We start from the raw sequence: 23980 nt of genomic DNA, 5'->3' as shown, positions 1-23980 counted from the left end.
CGTGGCCTGATCCGCCCCGAAATCATCTCGATTGGTTCTTCATCCGACACGTCACCGATGACGTCGCGTCAACGGTAGCGTCGGCAATCGGCAATTAGGGATCAGTGTCTCTGTCACCGATTTCAAAGCGTCGGCCGACTCTCAGAGGTCGCCGCTCAAAGCATCGGCCGACTCTCAGAGGTCGCCGTGCTTACCAAGTATCGGTAGCCGTCCCTGATTCGGCCCGAAACGTATTGGCGCTAACAAATATGGTTTATACAGCGCATATACTAGAGTGCTTACAAGTACTTCGTTTATGACAACAATAATAACAATAATAATATTAGTATTACCGAGGTCTAGGCTTCGGATTCTTTTACAATATATTGTAACTGCTGGGCTTCGGATTCGCTCGCAATGTACAGGAGTCGCTGGCACGGAAAAACTACAAGAACTCGCGGAACTTCAAAACGAAAACTGAACTAACGTTGACTTTAATAGAAAGAACTGGACTACTTAACTGGATTATCGCTAATTGACTATGGCTGTCGGACTGACTGATTCTTTTTGACTGGTGTTGAGGAGTTGGTCCCCTTTTTTATAGGATGGCCAGTCCTTTGTTTTTCGAAGATGCTGCCTCAGGAGTCACCAGGCTCAACCTACCGGGCATCTACCTTCAGGCTCTACCTTGCATCTTTTAATCTTCTTGATGTCTCCTGACTAGTCACCTGTGTGTCGACAGGATCCTTTTACTACGAAGTCGGCGACTTTTCTTATAATTTGGCATAATTGGACACCCTTCCTGTTTGTTCTCAGGGTGTAAACTGATCTTCATCTACGTATCTATTTTTACTTCTCCTCGCGTGACATCATCGGACTTCCATAATAATTCATTAGAATTCTTCATCTGTGGGTTTACTTGTTGGCGGTCCAACCACCGGACGTGACACCACCCCCCTTAGAAAGCAAATTTCCAAGGGAAATTTGTTGCAAGCTTCTAACATCTTTTCCGAGATCAGACGTATCCGGGTCATTGGCCCGAGGTTGATTGTTGGAGGTCGCGTCGTCAGCTGGTCGGGTCGTGTGTCTTCGGTTATCGGCGCGTTGAACCAGGAGGTGCGTCAGCGAATTCCATGCGGCTCCGCACAAGGTGAAACTGCATCCGTATAGTGAGTACAGCTGATAGCCGTGTATTATTGTGTCAGCAATTCCCTTTATAAATTTGAGGATTATAAAGACTGCTAGTATTCCTGCACTGAAGGATCCAAATGTAATGAATTCGTGCCAGAATTTTTCGGCTGCATTTTCCGCTATCTTGTTGAGTGTTTCCTCATTCGTCATGTTCATTACGGAAAGTGATCCATCTGGTATGGTTTTACCAGTTATGCCTCGAGCTACAGAGTTTAGTACGGCTGATTTTTCGGCTGAGATCATGATGTGGTCTCTCAAGTTGTTGAGATCGCCTTGAGTATAGATTCCACTGGTAGCCAGATTCGATGGGTTAACGTAGTGCCATGCTGGTTCCTTGAGTGGTTGTAGTATTCGAGGTGGCACGGCTTCTATGGGTTTCGGTGTAAGAATGTGCAAAATTTGATCGATTTCGTATATCACTGGCAGTACTTGACTACAATCTCTGTGAGTTCCATGACTGGTGAGGATGTGAGTTATAGGTGTTAAGAATTGCGACTTATTTGCATAGTTGACTGGCAATTCGGTGAAGCAATCTTCAGTATGCCGAATTCTTACATCGACTGCGACACATTTAATGATGTGTATCACTTTCTCGGCCACAAGAGCCATATGTCCAGCTTTCTTCGTTACTATTCGGGCAAATTCATCAGGTTTTATAGTTGCTAATGTCAGGGCATTAGTCAATACTTGTTTTTCCAAATTGCATTTTTCCGTGAGCATATTCTTGTGCAGATTGTTTACCTGGTTCTTTATGTGTCTTTCTATGTAGACGAATTTTGAATCTATGTAAGTGAAAATATCGAGATTCTCTACACGCATTTTTCTTTCCCCAGTAAATGTTCTTCCTTTAGTCGTTTCAAGAATGAACAGTTTTGGGTGTTCTGTTTGAAATAGGGTGTATCCGCATATTGGCGTTTCACCCATTTTTGTTAATGCAAATGTTATTTCTCCTTCGGTTAAAACGAATACTGATGGGAATTCTTCTTGGTTCATACTGTCTGTAAGTCTTGATGCCAATCCCTCATACAGGACATCGTATTGTTCGAATTTACAAGTGGATTTTGGGTAAGGCTTCCAGTAAGTGTACCCGTCGTCGTCATCTAAGCAGGTTCCGCTTTGGAAAACGCATATGGTTCACGATTTTAACATTATCTTGTTTCCTTCTAATTGTACAGGTAGAGAAGCTGTTCGTAATGTTATCGGTCTTACGGCCTGTACGATGACGTTATTCCAAGATCCATATGGGTCTGAGAATTGGACTCCTTGGCATTTGCCATTCATGTTTAGTTCTCCTGCTAACGTGAAGGGCCAGGTTACCGTGGAGTTGACCTTCAAACCGCTGAGATATGTGTTTCTTCCCACGGACATAGTGCCGTACAGGTGCATTCTCCTGCACTGTTGCTTCTCTAGCACGTGCAAGTGCTCCTCTATGCACTCCGTACAGTCGTATGCCCGGCGGACTCTTCCTAGTTGTAGGCCGCAGTCTCGGCATCTTGCGAATGACTGGGCCGTGTCTAGCTGGCACATAATATGCCAGCCCCCTTGTTCGTAATACCACTGCTCCCACTGCGTTAGGCGGCCATAGCAGATCTTACACAGCGTATGCTGATGGTAGATGTCTGACGGCTCTTGCAACGGTATTACCACGCAATACAGATTTAGCAAGTTCCGGTATGTTTCGGGGTAGTCGGTTGGCACCACCCCGTCTATTGGCCCGTAAAACTCTTCCAGTTCGTCCTCTTCTGGGCGGTAACTTGGCCTTGGAATGGGCATGGTTTGTCATCGTCTGTCCTGTCGTCTTCCGTCGTATCGTATCGTTAGTGGGGTCTACGGTGTGCTAATTTTAATTTATTTATGTGTAGCGTACAAGGATTTCCTTTGATTAGAATCTTTACATTTTGATTAGGTAGCATTTCTATAACTTTGTGAAGTCCAGTATACTGATCGCTGAATTTGCCTTTGACCGGTTCCTTTAACAAATATACGAGATCCGTTACCTTGAAGTTTTGTGGGTTAATTTTCTGATCATAGTAGTATTTCGATTTTGCTTTAGCGGCGTTCAGATTTTTAGATGCCGTCTTTTGTATTTCCTTGATGGTCATATGCACATCTCGGAGGTAATCCGCATATGTGGATTCTAGGTTTTATTTTACTGGATCACTGCTGGTTGGTTCACGAGCAATTTTTCCATAAACTAATTCATGCGGAGAAAACTTAGTTTCTTCATGTACTGATGTATTATATAAAAGCATGGCCAAGTCTAGCCAGTCATCCCAATTGTTTGCATTGCTCACATACTGCTTTAGGTATTCCATTAGTACATGATGTGATGTTTCAATTGAGCCATTGCTTTGTGGGCGATAAGCTGTAGTCTTGTAATGTTTAATTCTAAATTTTCTTGCCACTTGTTTCATTAAGTTTGAGGTGAAATTAGTTCCTAAAAATTGCGTTAAAATCGCTAAAATTGCTTTAGGGGCTCCAAATCGAAAAATTATATTTTTAATGAAGGCATCCGCGATATCTGCAGTTGTGATTCGTTCCAAAACCTCTGCTACAGAGTATTTAGTCAATAAGTCTTGCATAGTTAGAATATATTCATTTCCCTTTCTTGTTTCTGGTAGAGGCCCTACGATGTCCAGGCTGACATTGTCGAAAGCTTGTCCTGGAGTGTTTGTTAACACCATTGGTTGTTTTGTTTTAATTCTTGTCGGCTTTCTTAACTGACATTCGCTACATGTGCGGATGTGAAATTTTGAATGTCTTTCTTCATTCCTTCCCAATAGTACAATTGTCGAATTCGGTGGTAAGTCTTCGTTACGCCCTTATGTCCACCGGCGGCAGACATATGCTTTTCTTCGATTAAATTTAATCTATCACCTTCAGGTGGTATAGTTATTCGGCCTGTGCATATGATTATCTTTATCGGTTTATTCTGGAATGCTTCCTTTAATTTGTTTACGATGTATTTCCAAGGTATGTCTTCAATGTTATTAGACTTCCTTATGCTGAATGAATTCAAGTTCATTTCTTCAACTACATCTAATAATGGGTGATGCAGTTGACAATGTTTTCAGGTTCGATAGGAATGTATTTCTCCTGTTTAACAGGTAGGGCTATTGTGTAGAATTTGTCCCATGGTTGTAATCTAGTGTTGATGTGATGATAGTGTTCAATAGATTGGCTTCTTTTATTGGGTTGTTCGGAAAGTAATTTCGTTTTGTTTTATGAAAATGAAAGACGATTTTTTTATAGCGAATAAATATTTTATTGAATTATATATTGTCCATTCTGGTCCAATAACTTTTGCCATCTTTCTGGCAGTAGCATGATTCCAAGCTCAAAAAGGTTTGGTTTTTGTTTCGGCTTGAACGATTGTTCGAGTGCCTGAGGCCGGGACCACTCAGAATTGAGCGCTGAGGAAAGTGGTGGAGACTGCAGGTGATATGCACGAGACGCGGAATTTGTTGCAGGTCACTTTAATGTTTTTCGACACGACTAGGCCACACCGCTGGCACAAACAAAGAAATGTGACGGAAATCGCGATACAAACTGTAGCGAGATAGGAAGCGACGATGCCGCGAGAAAATGAATAATTGAACGTAGATGAAGTCACGAGTGAGTCTTAGTGCAAGCGAGCGCTGCGAAGTCAGAACGTATTCTGAGATCTCGTTCGCGCACGAGAACGCACGAAACGTCGGAAGGACGGTTGATCTCATTGTTCTCATGGGTGAATTCGGTTCACCTTTGCGCGCGAGGTGAGATTCAAACGGAGGTGTTTGTCGCCGGTGACACGGCTGTTTACGCGAGCGAGACAACAGCCGCTCGATCGCGCGTTCGTAACGCGAAAACAATTTTGGAACCATCATCAACGGTCGGAACACCTTCGTTTGAATTCTCCCTGTTTATGCCAATACTGAACAGTTTTTGCTGGCAAAAAACTGATCTAGGTGATTTTCGACCTCCTCACTTGAAGTAAAGGTTTTACCGTCTAAAAAATTTTGTAGAGATCGGAACAAGTAATAATCAGAAGGTGCCACATCTGGAGAATATGGTGGGTGTGGCAGTATATCCTATCCAAGCTGTAGAAGCTTTTGGCAAGTTAACAAACTTGTATGAGATCTCGCTTTATCATAGTGAAACACTACACCTTTTCTATTCATCAATTCTGGTCTCTTCTGTTTAAGTGAATCATTCAATTTGTCCAGCTGGTAAACAGTACACTTCAGAATTGATCGTTGTGTTGTCCGGTAGAATCTAAAAAAAAAAAGATTCCTTTAAAATCCCACCAAACAGATAGCATCACCTTCTTTTTGATGAATATCGGCTTTCGAAGTGCTTTGAGCCGGTTCGTCTTTTTTACTCCATGATCTCTTGCGTGTAAAATTGTTGTAGACAATCCATTTCTCGTCCTCAATGATGATGCGCTACAAAAATGGATCATTTTCATTGACGTTTGAGAAGCAAATCACAGACGTCAAGGCGATGACACAAATTTCTTTCCGTTGTAACGGGAACGACGGGTTGTGCTGCCCTCTCCTGGATGCTCGAGCACGCCAGGGTCTTTGGAGAGAGCAGCGGGATCGAAATAATTGGACAACGGTCTTTGTGATACTTAGTAAACTTTATTCCCGGTCCGGGTTGCCGGTTGGTCCGGCGTGGATCGGTGCGGTGTCCCGGCGAGAGGTTCCCGCTGGAACCGGCGGCTACGGATAATTGTTAGTGGACGTCGGTTAATTAAGCAATTACGCGGAGCGATGCTAAATACCGTACGGTACAGGCGCGAGCGGTTCTGGACCGCGTGACGGCGGGAAACGCGGAGCAACTGTGAATCGCGTACGGTACAGGCCCGAGCGGTTCTCAATCGTGCAACGGTGGAGAGAATCGGGATACCCTGGGCTGCGGATGGAAGCAGGAACCACCCCGGCTCAGCTATTTTATAGTGAATCGGTGTTTCCCTCGTTAGTGCTGAGCTCGCGGGTTCGCGATTTGCCTCGTAGCCCGACCGGCGGGACGCCCGGCTCGCCGCCCTCGGCCCGACCGCGGTGTGGGTTTGCTTGCACACGGACGTAACCCGTAGAACGTGCTCCCCCGACACCGGCGTCGTTACTCGCTCACGGAAGTAACCCGTAGAACGAGCTCTGTACGCGGCTGCGGCTGGACGGGGTCTAAGCGCTCGAGGCTCGGTGACGGGACGGTGAGCGAATATCGCGGGATTACAGGAATCGGGAATTCGATCGCAAGGAGGGAGAGAGCCAGAGGCGCGGATCGTCGCAGTACTCGGGAGCACTGCTCTCGCCCGACTAGCCACCTCGAGACTCGCTCGCGGTGTTGGTCTCGCTCGCACACGGACGTAACCCGTAGTACTCGTTCCATCGACACCAGCGTGCTCATGCACACGCACGGACGTAACCCGTAGGGTGCGCGCTTACACGCGGCTGCGAGTGGTCTGGAGCTCGGAGAACTGCCTCCGAGAGCTGCTCCAAGCAAAGTCCGGTGCTGGCTTTCTTTTTTTTTTATACAAGGAGTATAGGGTGGGGGGAATTCTTGCAACTGGGGAGCCAGGGGCTCGCCAGCAGAGATCCCTAACCTGTGTGAGCTGCGCCTGAGAGCCTCGGCTCCCTTATCAGCTGATTGAGTGGTAATGGTATTACCTATTGAAGTAGACGGAATAGAATTGCAATTGTTTATAGTCGCGGAAAATTTGCAAAAACCCGTGAAATAAGAAGGCGTATTGAGTAAAAGTGGTAAAAGTAAGTGAAAAGAGAAATGCCTGAATAGTTTAAGCAGGGAAAAGAGTTGTTTAGTTCTCCTTAGGACTTGGTGAGATAATCAGCAAGTCCAGGGAGAAGAGGAGAGATCACGTGAAGGCGTGAGAATGGTCATGCGAAGGGTTGTCATGATCTTTGACAGAGAAGTTGGATATCATATTTTCTACGTATTTACCCAGTATATGTACGTTTGCAAGAGTATGAAGTTCCCTGGTGGGAAACCTACGGTCCTTGTTGAGTATTAACTTCAGTATTCTGGATTGGATAGTTTGCGCTTTCCGCCTGGTAGTTTTAGGGAGGATTTCTAATGTCGCGTATCAGCTGTTCCCGGCGTCGCCGGATTAATAATCTAATCTCTTCTTTCTGTTTCCGTACAGGCGGAACTACGTACACACCATTGCAAATTTTCGTCACATCCACTGCACGTATTGCATCCCCCTCCTCAAGACGTTCCAAATACGGCACCAGGGCAACTAGAAACTTTTTGTATAATTCCGGACTGTCTGTAAAATCTTTCCTATACCGAGACATGCCGGTAGGATACTGAAGTCCGCTGGCACAAGTCATTGGTCGCGCATGCGCAGTTGACCGTGCGGACCGACCGTACCTGCGCAGTCGACCAATCGGTTCACGCGGAACGAGCTCGCGCGGTTATACAGTGACTCACGAGAGTATTTGAATACTTACCCTGAAATACTTTATTTATTATAATAAGTATATTATACAATACTTACAGAAATATTATTAACATTGTAAATTGGTATGACTCTCTAGATTATACAGGTCAAGTTTCAAGTAAATCGAAATATGTATACAATAGTTATGAATTATTTCTCACAAACATAAACTTTGCTGATGCCACAAGAGTATTTGAACATACAGAAATGAGCTCTAAGAATGAATGAAAACAATGTATTTCAGGCACTGAATGTAAACATTCACTGTTGCTAGTTGTCCTACGCGCGTCAGTCATAGTCTAGCATTCATGGTGAAATATTCTATTGAACATGTGTCCCAAAACATCTGAAATTCCTGAAAATGAGAGAAAATTAATTGTGAAGTGGCGTAACGAAGGAAAGACGTATGGTGAAATAAGTAAATTATTAAATATAAATAGATCTACAATACATTATATTTTTAAACGATCGAAATCTGAAGGAACTGTAAAAAACAAGTACCGTTCAGGCCGTCCAAAAAAACTAACGGAAAGAGAAGAAAGAGCTTTGATCGGTGAAATAAAAAAAAATCCAAAGATTTTTGCTACACAACTTGCAACGATAGTTAGAGATTACTTCAAGAAAGATGTAAATCCAGAATTATGTAGAAGAGTGCTACGTAAAAATGATTATCATGCCAGGGTTCCTAGAAAGAAGCCGTACATTAGTAATATTAATAACAAAAAGAGATTAAAATTCGCCAAGGAATTTATTAGTAAAAATAATGCATTCTGGAATAAAGTAATCTTTTCAGATGAATCGAAATTTAACGTTTTTGGATCGGAAGGACGCAGTTTTGTTTGGAGACAAGCAAATACTGAAATAGAAGTGAAAAACTTGCATGCTACGGTAAAACATGGGGGTGGTTCAATTATTATCTGGGGGTGCATGTCTGCAGACGGTACTGGGAATTTTATTTTTTTTCTCCGAGAAAAATAGAAATTATTCGGAAAAAATGGAAAATATCCGAAATATTTAAGAGAAATAGAAAATATACGAAAAAAATTAGCAGAAATTCATTTAGTGCCTCAATGCACTGGTCAATGTCAGATGTTGAATTGAATTTAGAAACTCCAGCCGAGGGTACTCTCCCTGTATTTGTCTCAATCGGTGGACCTGTAGAATAAAGATCCTGAGGAGGGATCCACGGAGGCGATTTTTGTAAGTGAAACTGGTCTGTGTTCCGTACCAAAGTGGTCCAAGGCAGCGCACAAGAAGGAGTGAGGTAGATCTGTGATGAAAAAATCTATTATTGACGGAAGAATCCGTGGCCTGATGAAAGTAGGCGAGTCAGGTGCAATAATTGCAAAGTTTGACTTAATCATGCATTCGTAGAGGGTGGTACCGGCCTTATTTGCTCTGGCGTTGTTCCAGAAACGATATTTGGCGTTCCAGTCTCCGCCGATTATGTACGAAGAACCAAAGTGCGTAATGTGTCTCAGGTCGTCTCCGGTTAGGTATCGGTGTGGATTGAAGTAGATGACTCCGACCAAGATGGAGGGATGGTCAAGTCTGATGGCCAGGAATTCCAAATCGGTGTGAGTGCGTACAACTGTAAATTTTAAGTTGTTATTAAGAATAATGGCTACGCCTCTCATCCTGGTGGGTTGGTCCTTGCGGATCACCGTATAACCAGGCATAGAGAAATTGATATTGGGGGTGAGCCAGGTTTCTGTGACCAGAAGGATATCGCATTCAAGTTTTTCAAGATTGGCAATGATTTCATTACGCTTGGGATAAATAGACCCTGCTTTCCAGGTAATAATATGCGGTAGAGAAGCCATTGTAATAAGCAAGAGGTGGATGGAAATGGTTAATCCAAGGTCGAAATGACCTGCAGGAATGCTTGGAATTTTTGGGAATTCGTAGTGCACAGCCTGAGCCTATTGGCCAGGGTTTCAGCAGTGTTAAGCATGAGGTTGAGATCGTAGAGATGTTTTAGTTCATGAAGAACATCGGTTAACTTAATAAATTGGTTGAAATCTGGATTTTGATTTCCCGAGAAGTTGTGGTAGCTTGGCTCGTTTGACTGTGGAATCAGAGATGATTTAAGACGGGGGCCGCGGCTCAAGATTGTGTGGGTGCATCCCCTCCCTCTTTCTATTATTATTTTATTTTATTCATTTGTTAGTATTACTAACTCCCCTCTTTATTTTTAGCCTTCTCTTTCCATTATTTATATCATTTTTCTTGAACTGTTTTTACGTGTTTGCTTATTTATTTGTATATTTATATACAGGGTGGCCCACATAACTCTGAACAGCTCAATATCTCGAAAACTATGCCATCGATTTTAAAGTTCTTAGCCTTAAATTGCATGGAACTGAAGGGCCTTTCTGACTACATAAACGGGAAGTGGCCTCCCTTCCCCTTTAACGGGGGAGGGGAGGTACCCTTGTAATTTTAAATGGAACCCCCTATAGAATGTTACATATTTAGATTCTACCGGAAAAAACAAGTCAATTTTGTCTGAAACATTTTTTTGTCAGATACTTCCATGATGAGATATAACAGTTTGAAGTTTCGAGTTGTAGGTACTTGAAGCGCTCGGAAATAGCGTTATGGAATTATACGCGCTTGAGTCCTTTGCTTATTCGTGAAGAAATAAAATGTACTTTAAATTAAATGTTCAAAATGTCCACCACGGGCTTGTAAACATTTATTTACTCGAAACATCAAAGTTGTTCTAACATTTTTTAACATTTCGGGAGTCACTGAAGCGCAAGCGTCACGTATTCTTTGTTTCATATCCTCTTTTGTCGTCGGTGGTTCAAACATAACTTTGTCCTTTACATATCCCCATAAGAAAAAATCTAATGGTCTTAGATTGGGGGATCGAGGAGGCCACTGACGAGGTCCCCCACGACTTATCCATTTGTTCTCAAATTTTTCGTTCAAAAATTGCCTGGTGATGATTGCAAAATGTGGAGGAGCGCCGTCTTGTTGGAACCACATTTCTCTTCTAACGTGCAGTGGCACATCTTCCAAAAGCGCAGGCAAATGATTTTTTAAGAAATCACAATAACTTGCAGATGTTACAGTTTCTTGAAAAAAATAAGGTCCAATCACAAAATCTCCTATTAGGCCACACCAAACATTTAAAGACCATCGATGTTGAAAGGGAACACATCGCATCCAATTTGGGTTTTCCACGGCCCAATAATGCAGATTATGTCTATTTACATGCCCTGAATTCATAAAAGTGGCCTCATCGGAAAAAGTATTTTGCACAAAAAGTCATTTTCCACAACACCCTGCAGCCACTCACAAAATGTTACGCGGTGATCGTAATCTGCTATCGAAAGCTCTTGTGATAAAACCATGTGATATGGATGATACTTTTGCCGTTTCAAAATTCGTTGAATTGATGAACGACTAATATGTGATGTTTGTGCAAGTGTACGTTGACTAATATGAGGATTTAATGTAATTGCAGCAAGAATACTGCCACTATTATTTTCATTAGTGACAGCTTTAGGTTTATTGCGAGTTTTTTTACACAATTCACCGTGCTCGCGAAGCCGTTTTTCTAAATTATGAAATGTTGCATGACATTTTTTGATCCCATAATGTTCAAAAAACATCACTGCTGCACGCCGATAATTTTTTTGGCATTCACCTAACGTTAATAACATATTCACTTCTGTGTCAAAAGTAGCCATAATCACAATGTTACTGCTTGAATAACAGCTCTAAACTGAAAACGTTTTCATAGATAAGTGAGTCAAACTCAAGAATTGTAAATATTATTGTTTGTGTTTCTTCATGAATAAGCAAAGGACTCAAGCGCGTATAATTCCATAACGCTATTTCCGAGCGCTTCAAGTACCTACAACTCGAAACTTCAAACTGTTATATCTCATCATGGAAGTATCTGACAAAATATGTTTCAGACAAAATTGACTTGTTTTTTCCGGTAGAATCTAAATATGTAACATTTTATAGGGGGTTCCATTTAAAATTACAAAGGTACCTCCCCTCCCCCGTTAAAGGGGAAGGGAGGCCACTTCACGTTTATGTAGTCAGAAAAGCCCTTCAGTTCCATGCAATTTAAGACTTAGAACTTTAAAATCGATGGTATAGTTTTCGAGATATTGAGCTGTTCAGAGTTATGTGGGCCACCCTGTATATCCTTTGTTTGTTTGTTTGTCCGAGGAAACGAATGCATTTACAATTTTACTCCTTGTTTTGTCCCTAGGTGTTATTTAGTTTATCTTCTTAACATGTATGTAGCTTCTTAACGAAAAAATACTTCTAATCTTAACTACGAATTCTAGTCGTTTCTTGTACTATTTTTAAGTAGAAATCCACTCCGTAGTTCTCATGTTTTTCTTTTTTCTTCTGTTTGTTTTTTAATGTCCTAAATCTACTCTACTTATTTCTGTCTTTCTTAATTCTTACTTTATCTTTGTTGTGTCGCGTTGTTTGCGCACGGTGATTCAAACCGCGTTAATCTATTCTCCTATTATCTACTCAGACTCTTTCTCTCTCTCCAGCGCTCCATTCGGGATGGCCTCTTTTCTCTTCCGAATAGCCCGTTGGGGGGGGGGGCAACGGGGTGTGTGTGTGTGTGTGAGAGGAGCCGCCGTCGGTGATTCTGTTGTGGTCGCGTGGGTGGAGGTAGATGTAACTGTGGGATATGGGGTTTTCTTCTTCCTTGGCTGCATATTTCACCTAGCCCGGTCCCGCTTCTCCAGCTTCTTGCACAGGCGTCGGTGATTCTGCGTCCTTGGATTCGTCCTCCCGAAATCCTTGTAGCCCTTCTCCTCCATTCCGTTGCATCACCACTCCCAATCTTCCCCCGGCGCCCTCTCCACCCCTCCTCCACGGCGGCGCTAAAAGAGTGAGAGAGAGAAAGGAAATATTACTCGCTTTGTCTGTTCCGTATACTTATCTACTTTTATCTACTTCTTATACGTAAATAATTCTTTTACTTAACTTAGAACCTTAGCCTAATTTTTTACAGACCCATAAGCCTGTCGGGGTCCCCCGATACAAGATCTGCCGCTGTGCCTCTTAGTTCTGGTCTGTCCAGTCCCAGCCTTTCTCTTTTCCTTTCTTCTTCCTCTTTCCTCTTGAGGACCTTCCTACAGAAGATTCGGAATCCTCTCCACGCCTCCTCCTTTTTCAGGATTGTCTCCATCGTCGCCTTCGCGTTCACCTCTTCTTCTCGCAATCCCAATTCGTATGCCAGTTCCCTCCTTTCCTCCGACCATTCCTGGCATTCGAACAGTGTATGCTTAGGCGTGTCGGGGATCCCCTGGTGGTACCAGCATTCGTCCTCCCGTGCTTTCCCAATTCTTTTTCTAAAATTGTTAAAAATACCGTGGCCCGTGAGGGCTTGAGTCATATAGAAGTCTGTCTCACCGTACTTCCTTTCCTTCCAGGCCTTTATATTAGGTATTAACTCGTACGTCCATCTTCCCACTGTCTCCTTTTCCCATTCCTCTTGCCATTCGGCCTCCGACTCCAATTTCACTTTCTTTCTTATCCATCTTTTTAAAATCGTTCTTGTTTCCTCTGTTCCTTCGCGGAAATCATCTTCTACTACTAGTCCTTCTAGTATATTCAGTTCCGTCTCTAAGGATTCTCCTGTCCTTATTCTATTAATAATTCTATTGGCCTCTGGAAGTATCTTTTCCTCCCACTAGAAGATCTTTCTTCTCTCCTTAACTTTCAGGTCCCAAGGGAGAATTCCCGATATTACACTCAGGGTCTCCATCGGTACCGTCCTGTATGCTGAGACAACTCTTGAAAGTCCGATCCTTTGCGTTCTCCTAATTAGCTCCTAGTTTGTTCTATTGTCTATTGCTTCGGCCCACATAGGGGCTCCGTACAAAACGATGGACTCCATGGTCAGAAAGTATAGTCTCCTTGCTATTTGTCTTGTTCTCATCGTATTTGTCATTAGGCTGCTTAATGAGGCCATAATTCTTATCGCCTTGTTAGTGACGTTTTCCAAGTGCTTCCTGAAACTTTTACCTTCATCAAAGGTCACTTCCAGATATTTTAGATGGGTCTTCGGTTTAACCTCAACTCCATTTGCTCTGATATAAAAGTTTTCCCGTGATCTTTTTTTATTCAGCATTATTATTTCTGTTTTATGTCCGGCTAACGCGAGGCCCGTTCCTTTCACCCAGTTCCTGGTGTCCTCTATCATTCCCTCTGCTCTTAACTTCATCCTTGGGAGGGTGGATGCTTGTGCCGAGATCACAATATCGTCGGCGAAATGCCAACTTCAATGTTATTGGTGGGGTGGGTCTCTTTAATAATCCGTTATATACCAAATTCCAGAGGAAGGGTCCAAGGACAGATCCCTGTGGAACTCCTATTTCCATTCTTCTCTGCAATATTCCTCTTTCTGCTTCATAAATTACGGATCGTCCTTTGAAATAATCTTCAGTCAGTTTGATTAAATACTTAGGGAGTTGTCTTCTTTTCATTTGTCTAATTATTGCTTCACAGTCTAGAGAGTTAAAAGCATTTTTTACGTCTAGTGCAATCAGGGCGGCGAACCTCTGTTTCCTTGAAGATTCCTCTGCGGCTATCCTTACCTTTTCCATAGCCTTTTTTTTCGAGGGAAAATGTCTTTACGCATACCCCGACTCCCTGGGGGGAGCCGGGGTTATGTGGGACTGCCCTTGGGGAGGATCACCAAAGGCTACCCACTAAAAACCCACGCCCACCTAAGCTAAAGGGGGAGGTGCCTGGATTACGCGAGTACTCAACAGGACACCTCCCAGCTAACATCACACCCCGGGGGAGGAGTTAGCCTCCCCCATTGCCTACACTATAAGACCCCGGGCGGAGGGACCCGCCCGGTGTCCCCATCCCTGGAGCCTTCGGATTGGGCTTCCCGAGCCCCAGCTCGGTCCACCCACAGCTCCCGGAGTCTTCGTGCCCCGCTCGGAGCCGGTGTCCCGAAGGAACCAGCCCCGGCCGAGGCAGGAAGACGCCGCCACCGGAAGGAAGGGCCGTCGGAGGCGCGATCCGGCACGCCCCGACCCTTCCTCACCGAATACCCCCTACGTATCCCTCTCCCCAATCGGGGAGGGACGGACCGACACCCCCACACACCGGGAAACTAACCCGGGGGTATCGGCCCATCACGGGGGGAGCTATGCTCCCCCCCGGGGGCCCGGGTCAGCTCACACCCCGGGCCACCAACTTCACCGCCCCCAATGGTGGGGGCATGACAGGGCGCGGGGAATCTCCCCGCGCCAACCCCACTCCGCCCCCCACCACCGGGGGCACCTGTTGACGCGGGGGGGGGGGGGGAGACCCCCGCGCCCTCCCCGCCCTCGCCGCCCCCCTCCTGGGGGGCAGACCTTTTCCATAGCCTGTATCACCGATTTACCCGTAGTGAAACCATATTGGTTGTAGTGAAAGGGTTCGTCACCTAATTCGTTTAATAGTCTTTTCCTTACAATATATTCTAGGAGTTTTGCTGCCGCGTCAATTATACAAATCGGTCTGTATGCCGATGGTTCTGCTGGATCTTTTCCTTCTTTTCTTAGAAAGATTGTTCTGCTATCTTCCATTCTGGCGGAATTCTTCCCCTGTTTAATATTCCATTTATTAGTGCCGCGAACCTATCGGCTTTAAGGTCTACGAGGGCTTTCAGTACATCTCGAGGCATACCGTCCCTTCCTGCTGCTTTCCCAGGTTTGAGTAGCCTCGCTGCTCCTTTAATCTCCTCCACGGTTACTTCCGGAATTCTTACAGTCCCCGTCTCATCCTGTATTTCCACCAGCGTTCTCTGGCTTCCTTCCTCATCCTCCAAGGTTTCCCCTTCTCTGTTATTTTTGTGTGGGAAGAGTCCCTTTAGTACATTTGCTGCAAATTCCGCCGAAAGTGTTGCTGGCGGGGTTCCTTTCTTCGCCTGTTTAATAACCGCCTTGTATGGCTTCCCCCATGGGTCCTTTTCTATGCTCTCACATAGTTCTACCCATATCTTCTCTTTTTCTTTCCCTATCATTCTATGAAGATTCTTTTTTGTTTTTCTATATAAGTAGGTCAGAGCTTCTCTCTCGTCTTCTCTCCTCCTTTTTCTCGCTCTTTGTATTTGTCTTCTCAGTTTGTGAGCTTTCGTCCTTTCCTCTCGTATTTCTTTATTCCACCAAGGATTCGTCCTCCCCGCTCGCTTCCCAGGGCTTGATCACAAGCTTTTTGTATAGCTTGGAGAAATCTGACTTCCTCTGCTTGTGTGAAACTGTTTCCTTCCGCCAAACCTTCTTCTTCCATGGCCTCCTCCAGCTCGTTTCTCAACCTTCTCAGTCGTTCTGTTGTAATTTTCCACCTGGAAAAAATTCTTTTAGTTTCTGTTTCACCCACTACTAGCTTTTTTATTTCTGATAAAACATATTTGTGATCCGAGGCTGTCTCTTTGTCTAGGACCTTGGAGGATACTCCCTCTCCTCTTACCAGATCCAGCGAGGCTGCTATAAAATCGAGGTGCGATACCGCGTTACCTCTCTCGAATGTAGGGCCTCCCATTGGTCTTACTGGAATTATTTCCCTTCCAAATAGCTCGTCCAGCAGGATGGTTCCTCTCGCATTTTGCTCCTCTGATCCCCAAGCCGGTGATCGGGCATTGAAGTCCCCTCCTAAAATAATACTCCTCCCTTCTGTCTTTTCCGTAGATGCAAACTCTAATATATTTTTTATTTTCAACGCATATATATCTTCCCCTATGTTTGGGGATAAGTATACGCTTATAAAAGTGATATTTTTTATCCTAACTGCTGTGAAGTCCTCCTCTCTTTTGTCCCCATCCTCCTCTCTCCTGATCCCATTAACCTCTGTAACCCATATTGCCGTTGTTGACTTTTTTGAGTAGATCCATGTTCCAGGATTATAGAGAGGGTCGGAGATCAGTACTACGTCCGCTTTTATCTCCATTGCAGCTTGTGTCAGCAGATAGTGGGCCAGTCTACAATGATTCAGGTTGATCTGAAGAACTTTTAATTTGAATTTACAGTTTTTCCACCCGCAAGTTGCTGCACATATTTCCTATATTGGGGACAGTTCGCTGCCCCCGCTACGTGTTCCGCATTGGCTGCTGCTATCCCTGCCCTAACACAGAGAACACAGCATCTGATGGCTTGGCACCCGTTGATCTGGTGTCCCGAGCCTCCACATCGTCTGCATATCTCCCGTCCTTGAAGGTCCATTTTGCATGCATGCGACATGTGACCGAAGTCATGCCACCTAAAGCATCTGACTAGGTTATAAGTCCTCTTAATTTTGCAGTATGTAAAACCTAATTTTAGCTTTACCTCTCCGTCTAGCCTTTCCGATATTTTTGCAGGGAGGTTAACTATTACTGATTTCGCCCCCCCCCCCCCGTACCGAAATCTTACTGTCTTTATTTCGACCCCTTCCCTTTCTATTTTTAAAGCGTCCGCCAGTTCCTGCGCTATTTCCTCTTTCTCTAGCGTTGGATCCACTGTGTTCGTCCCCTAATGTGTCCTTAACTATTTTTTCGAGACCGCCCCCGTTTATATTTCTCTCCATTTCTATAACCAGGTCGCCTCCCCTTGATTTCCTAATAGTTTGTATGTCTTCCATTTTTTCCCCAGCCTTGCTTTTAAGTTGTTTAAACAGGTCAGCGAACGTCCTATTCTCCGTAGCCTTAACAATAATTGCCTCTGTCCTTGGGGGGGGGGGGGGGATTTTCGCCCTCCTCTGCTTTTCCCTTTCTTCCTCCCTTTTCTTTTTATTAACCTCTTCTTCCTCCTTTTTCTTTTTGGTCGCCTGTCTTTTTTCTAACTCTTTCTTACGTTTTTGTACCTCAATCCATTCTTCTTGATTTCGTATAGCTTTAAATTGTTGTTCTGACATTTTCACCCTTTCTAAAGCCTCGTCCCTCTGTCTTATTTTCTCTTCCTCGTCGGTCTCGCAATAGTAACCCCCCTCCTCTATGGTTCCTGAGCTTTGTGCTTTGCCCTTTCCCTGTCCTTTTTATTGCTAATTCTACTTCCTGGTTCCCTCCCCTCCCTTCCATTATCCTGAGGTAATAGTCCCGGGGAGCTCTGTGTGCCTATATCACTAATCTGTATACTGTGCTCTATTTTCGATTCTCAACTCTATGTTTTTTAATTTAGTAGAAATTGATTCCAGTTGTCTGTCCGCCTGTCCTGCGTGTAACCTAATAATATTTTTCACCCCGTTGACTGGGTCAGTTACATAATTTTTAATTTCCCTTGTCGAGTTTCTTGTCCTTTTCAGCAATTTTCCTAATTCTTTTATCGCGTTGATTATTTCCTGATCACCATCCCCCTCCCCTTCGTCTTCCATGTCGATACACGGAATTGCACTATTCGAGCTTTCCTCCATTTTGGATTTTTTCCTGCTATTATCGTGTGTCAGCGACCCGTATGACATCAACGAGTCGGTGTCACTTTCGTCGTCAGTGAGCCTAATCCTTTTTTCTCCCTTACTATACGCTCCCTTTTTCTCTATTCCCCTCAATCCCCCTGGAGGGGGTTGTTCCGGGGTTAAGAACTCATCCATTATTCCCTCTCCCTGCTCCCCCTTTCTCCTTCTTTCTTTTCACTATCTTAATTCATCGTAAAGGGCCTACCTCGGTGCCTGTTGTTATTCGTTTCTACTCTCGCGGCTCTTATTTTAACTTTATCGTGTCGTATAAATTAAATAGAATCAATGTAGTGAAACTGCACCGGCGAAAAACAAGGCCCCCCCTTATCCTTCCCCCCTTCCCAAACCCTGTCGCACTGGACTGAAGCACCGAGTATTGAATGTGATTTTTATTTTTAAAATTTATCGCGATCAATAAATAAATAAATTACTTACCGGTTTCTCCGTCCGCCGTGTGCTCCTCTCCTGTCTCGTACTCCCGTTCGGTCTGGCTTCTCTTGGTATGTGGGGTCCTCGGCTTCTTTCTTTATTATCTGGGTACCCTCCCCTTATAAGCCTTTTTTTTTATCGTGAGGAAATGTTTTATACATACCCCGACTCCCTGGGGGAAGCCGGGGTTATGTGGGATTCTCCCCGGAGGATGAACCCCCGGAGACTACCCACTAAAACCTCACGCCCACCTAAGCTACATGGGAGGTGCCTGGATCACGCGAGTACTCAACAGGACACCTCCCAGCTATCATCATGCCCCGGGGGAGGGGTTAACCTCCCCCACTGCCTACGCTATAAGACCCCGGGCGGAGGGACCCGCCCGGTGTCCCCATCCCTGGAGCCTTCGGATTGGGCTTTCCGAGCCCCAGCTCGGTACACCCACAGCTCTCGGAGTCTTCGTGTCCCGCTCGGGAGCCGGTGTCCCGAAGGAACCAGCCCCAGCCGAGACAAGAAGACGCCGCCACTGGAAGGAAGGGCCGTCGGAGGCGCGATCCGGCACGCCCCGACCCTTCCTTTCCCCAAACCCCCCACGTATCCCCCTCCCCAATCGGGGAGGGACGGACCGACACCCCCCTACACCGGGAAACTAACCCGGGGGGTGTCGGCCTATCACGGGGGGAGCTATGCTCCCCCCCGGGGGCCCGGGTCAGCTCACACCCCGGGCCCCCAAGTTCACCGCCCCCAGTTGTGGGGGCATAACAGGGCGAGGGGAAACTCCCCGCGCCAGACCCCCTCCGCCCCCCACCATCGGGGGCACACGTTGGCGCGGGGGAGACCCCCGCGCCCTCCCTACCCTCTCCGCCCCCCTCCTGGGAGGCACACGTCGGCGCGGGGGTCGTCCCCGCGCCCATACCCTCCTCGCGGAGCCCGGGTCCCGTTCCCGGACCCGCTCGGCGGCCTCCTTCTGGGTCATTACTACCTCACAGAAGGAGGCCACCGCATTCCACGACCCCACGCTGCCGACCATGTGGTCGACCACGGTCGACAGCGCGAGGTCCCACCCGCCCACTGCGGCTCTCAGGACACGGCGCGGCCCGGCCCAAGCAGGGCACTCCTCCAGAGTGTGCCGCGCCGTGTCGACATCTTCGCCGCAGTGGTGGCACTGCGCAGTCGGCTCCCGCCCCATTCTATGCAGGTACTCTCCGAAGCAACCGTGGCCGGAGAGCACCTGCGTGAGGCGGAAGGTCAACCTTCCCCGCCTCCTGCACCATATATAAAATATGGGCAGGAGGGCCCGGACAATCGGACGTGTGGAGGGCGTTAGCAGCACCCTCCACTCCGATAGACTTTCCGTCCGGGCCTGGCGATTCTGGCCCTCGAGCTCCAACTCCTCCTCGCGCGTGAGTTCCACCCCCGGCGGGCGGCGGAAGGAGCGGGCGATGTGGTATAGCTTCGCCCGCTCCGCCGCCACCACAGTGAAGGGTGGAATCACGGCGAGGAGTCCCGCCGCCTCGGTGGAGATGGTGCGGTACCCCCGTATGACCCGCAAGGCCAGCCGCCGCCGCACTCTTTCTAAAAGTTTGCGGCTGGGCGTGCTGGCCAAGAGCGAGCGGTGCCATACGGGGGCCCCATACAGGGCTATAGACCGCACCACCTCCGTATAGAGGCGGCGCACTTTCAAATCTTGCCTCCCGACATTCGGCGGCAGCCGCGCCAATGCGGCTGCCGTCTTCTCTAGTCGGGGGGCGAGGATCTCGAAGTGTTCTTCGAATCGCCAGCGGCCGTCTATGACCAGGCCCAGGTACCTCATCCTGGGCCCGATCTCGACGGAGGTTTCAGCGACGCGAATCCGGAGGTCCTGACCATGGGGTAGCCGCCGCGGCCGAGGCGATCCGTACATCCTGATCGCCTCGGTCTTTGCGGCGGCCACGGTCAACCCCATCCTCCGGATTCGCCCGACCACGCGGTCCAGGGCGGCCTCACACAGGTGCCTGGTTCTCCCCCAGTCCCCCCCCCCATGGCATATAATCTGCTACGCAGATGACACCCGTATCCGGAGGGAGGACAACCCGCAGCACCGCGTCGTAAGCCAAGTTCCACAGGAGCGGTCCGAGGACCGACCCCTGTGGAACGCCGCGGTGCGTCTCCCTCGTGTTCACGATGCTATACCGGCCGGTAAACATCACCTTCCTGCCGCGGAGGTAGTCACCGACCACCTTTCGGAGATAGGGGTGCACCTGGAAATACTCCATCGCCCCCACTATCTCCTTCCAGGGCAGGGCGTTGAAGGCGTTAGATATGTCTCACGACACCGCCAACAACGCCCCGCCCCGAGCGACAGCCCGCTCACGGAGGAGGCGCAGACGCTCCAGGGCGTCAATTGTGGAGCGCCCCCTCCGGAATCCTTACTGGCTGTCGCTCAGGTCGGGACCACCCCGCGACAGGTGCTCGACGAGGCGGGCGGCAATTAACCTTTCGAATAGCTTGCCCGCCTCGTCGAGTAAACAAACCGGCCGGTATGCAGAGGGCGACTCTGCGGGTTTCCCCTCCTTTTGGAGGAGAACCAGGCACGCTTTTTTCCACTCTTTGGGGAAGACTCCCCGGCGCAGGCTCGCGTCCATGACGCTCCTGAACGCCGGGGCGAGGACCTCCAGAGCTAAGGCCATTATACCACCGGGAACCCCATCGGGGCCAGGGGCCTTCTTGCCCCCGGCCCGGAGTTCCCGGACGGCCCGGTACAGCTCCCACTCGGTGACCCGGAATTCGTCCGACCACTCAATGGTCGGATCCGGGCCGCGTTCCCTCCTCCCCTCGTTCCCATAACCAGGGGGGAAGAGGGTACTCACAACGCGCCCCAGAAATTCCGGGTCTAGCCTCTCCGTGACCGGGGACGCCCAGGGGCGGAGCTTCCCAAGCACTGCCTTATACGGGCGCCCCCACGGATCGTCACGGAGGGTGAGCAGGAGCTCATCCCAGGCCTTGGCCTTAGCAGCGGCAATCGCACGCTTGAGGGCCACGGCCGCCGATCTGTACTCCCTGTACAGCTCGGCGACCCTCGGCTCCGCGTCGCCGTCCAAGAAATGGCGGCGACGGGCGCGGGTGTACTGGCGGCGGGCTCGGCCGGCCGAACTGCGAAGTTCGGCCAGCTCCCCCGACCACCAGTAAACAGACTTTCTCGGGGGCTGAGCTCGGACCCGGGGCATCGCCACGTCGCAGATCATCTGCAACGTGCCCCGGATCCAAGTCGCCCCCTCATTTACCCCGCGCTCCCTGGCCGAAGGCCAGGCGGAGCCGATTATCACTGCCCTCAGGAGATCCCCGTCTAGTCGTTGCAGCGCCCATCTAGGCGCTGACGGGGTGCCACGTCGGAGGGGCGTGTCCAATGGCGAGTCCGAGACCACAGCCACGTCCATCAGGATGTGACAGGGACCACACCTGATTATGGCCCGTTGCACACGGCAACACCTTCGTTGCGCACGGCAACACCTTCGTTGCACACGGTACCACCTTCGGAGAAGTCCTGTTGATAAGAAGGGATCAAATATCCTCAGCGGTCAGTTGTCTCCGACGGTATAAGAGGCCGCCGCCCCAGGGCACGAGCGTTCAGTTTTGTTTTAGTATCGCCTACGTACGTTCTCCGTGTATTTCAATCATTGTAATAATCTTTGTAACTAACTCAGTGGTACTCAACTCCGGTTGAGCAATAAAGTTCTTTTTTATATTTTCTTCTTGATTATTACGTGACATTTTGGCGATCCTGCCAGGATCCATCGAGTCTTGTGATAAACGAAATTACGATTTCGGCCTACGGGAATCCACAAGCACGAGGATCAACGAACCGGAAGAATCTTGTGTAAAACGGAGCTACGACTTCGGCCTACGGGAACCTAAGATCAACGGAAGATTTTGGAGACGATACGGATTTCTACGAAAGGTGAGCCCTGGCTTCTTATTCTCAATACCGTGATAGGAGAGATAGCTTCTCTAGCAACAGTTCAAGAGACAGTGTAGGTTCAGTTAGAATCATGAGTAAACCACAACCGAGCACCTCTGACGCTCAAGTGAAAGAATTATTGGAGACAATTAGAAAACAGAATGAGACTATTACTCGCCAACAAGATATGTACAGCCAAAGAATTTCCACGCTAGAAGCCGCTTTACAATCGGTAGACAAAGAGAATAAGAAACGCGTTAAAGAAATTGAGATATTAGGCAGAAATCTAACAGGCTTGAGCATGACTGAAGATGACGATGCGGATTATACTTCCGTCTTTACCGAAGACGATTCCGCGATTAGATCTAAAATCAAAACCACTGCACCACCTGCCCCAACGCGAGAAAATGCACCTGGCGAAACGAGCTCGCAGAGCTCTAACCTGAGAGCCAAGGATGCCATACGTTACATCCCGACGCTCAACGGAGATGATGATGTAGGAGTTGAAGATTTTATTAAAGAAGTCAAATCACTTCGAAGCATGTGTATGGAACAGATGCTATTGTTGAAAGCAATTAAAGTAGAAAAGATAGTAGGCAAAGCAGCACAAAGCATTCGTAACATGAATATTGAAACGTATGCCGAGCTTTACGAAGCACTGCGTACTAATGTAGCCACACAGGCTTCTGCAGACGAATTTAACGAACAACTTCGAGAAATAAAGCAAGGAGCTACCGAAACCGTGCAGAATTTCAACATTCGATTCCGTAAAACTTTGAATAAACTAACGTACGCCATTACTAACGAGTATCCACAACCCATAACCAGAAGAGTAATGATGGAGGCAACCATGAAGAGAGTTACGAAAATCTACATAAACGGTCTCAAGAGAGAGATCGGACACATGATATTCACCAGCAAACCCACGACTTTGATCGAAGCTGAAAAGGAAGCTGCCGATGTGGAGAGATACCTCCGAGAAGAACGCCACGACTCATTCCGTCGCCAACGCCCAGCGATGGTCAGACCACCCGTTATTCCAAACAAGAGATACCAGAGCTACGTACCGCCGCGCACGCCGCAGATTCAGCCGACCGCTGTTACCAGACCCAGCCCGTTCAACCAGATGGAGAGAAGACCGCTGATCGACCGACAACAGGTTAAATGCTTCAAATGTGGAAAAATCGGCCACACCGCCAACCAGTGCTCAAATTTTCAAGTGCGAGCCCCACAGGAACGCGGACCACCGCGAGTGAACAACACTGTGGTATCAACCGAGGAAGAAACGAACTATTACGAATCAACACCGTCACCGGGCAACTACCAACAATCCTATTACGATCCCCATCCGGACAACAATGGAGATTTCTCGTCGATTCAGGAGCAGGAGTCAACCTTGTCAGACGAAGACCTGCAGGAATGAAGATCTATACCGACCACGAAACCAAACAGTTTGCTATGGGACATTCTAAATTCCGAACGAACGAATTCACTAATTTTAGAATAGCCGGTCAATTTGTAAAATTTTATATCGTAGACGAAACTTTTCCTATCATTGAAGACGGCATATTCGGGTTACC

This window comes from Halictus rubicundus, unplaced genomic scaffold (assembly GCF_050948215.1).
Source record: "Halictus rubicundus isolate RS-2024b unplaced genomic scaffold, iyHalRubi1_principal scaffold0099, whole genome shotgun sequence".
NCBI lineage: Eukaryota > Metazoa > Arthropoda > Insecta > Hymenoptera > Halictidae > Halictus > Halictus rubicundus.
The sequence above is the reverse complement of the archived record's forward strand: the minus strand, read 5'-3'. Positions refer to the sequence as shown.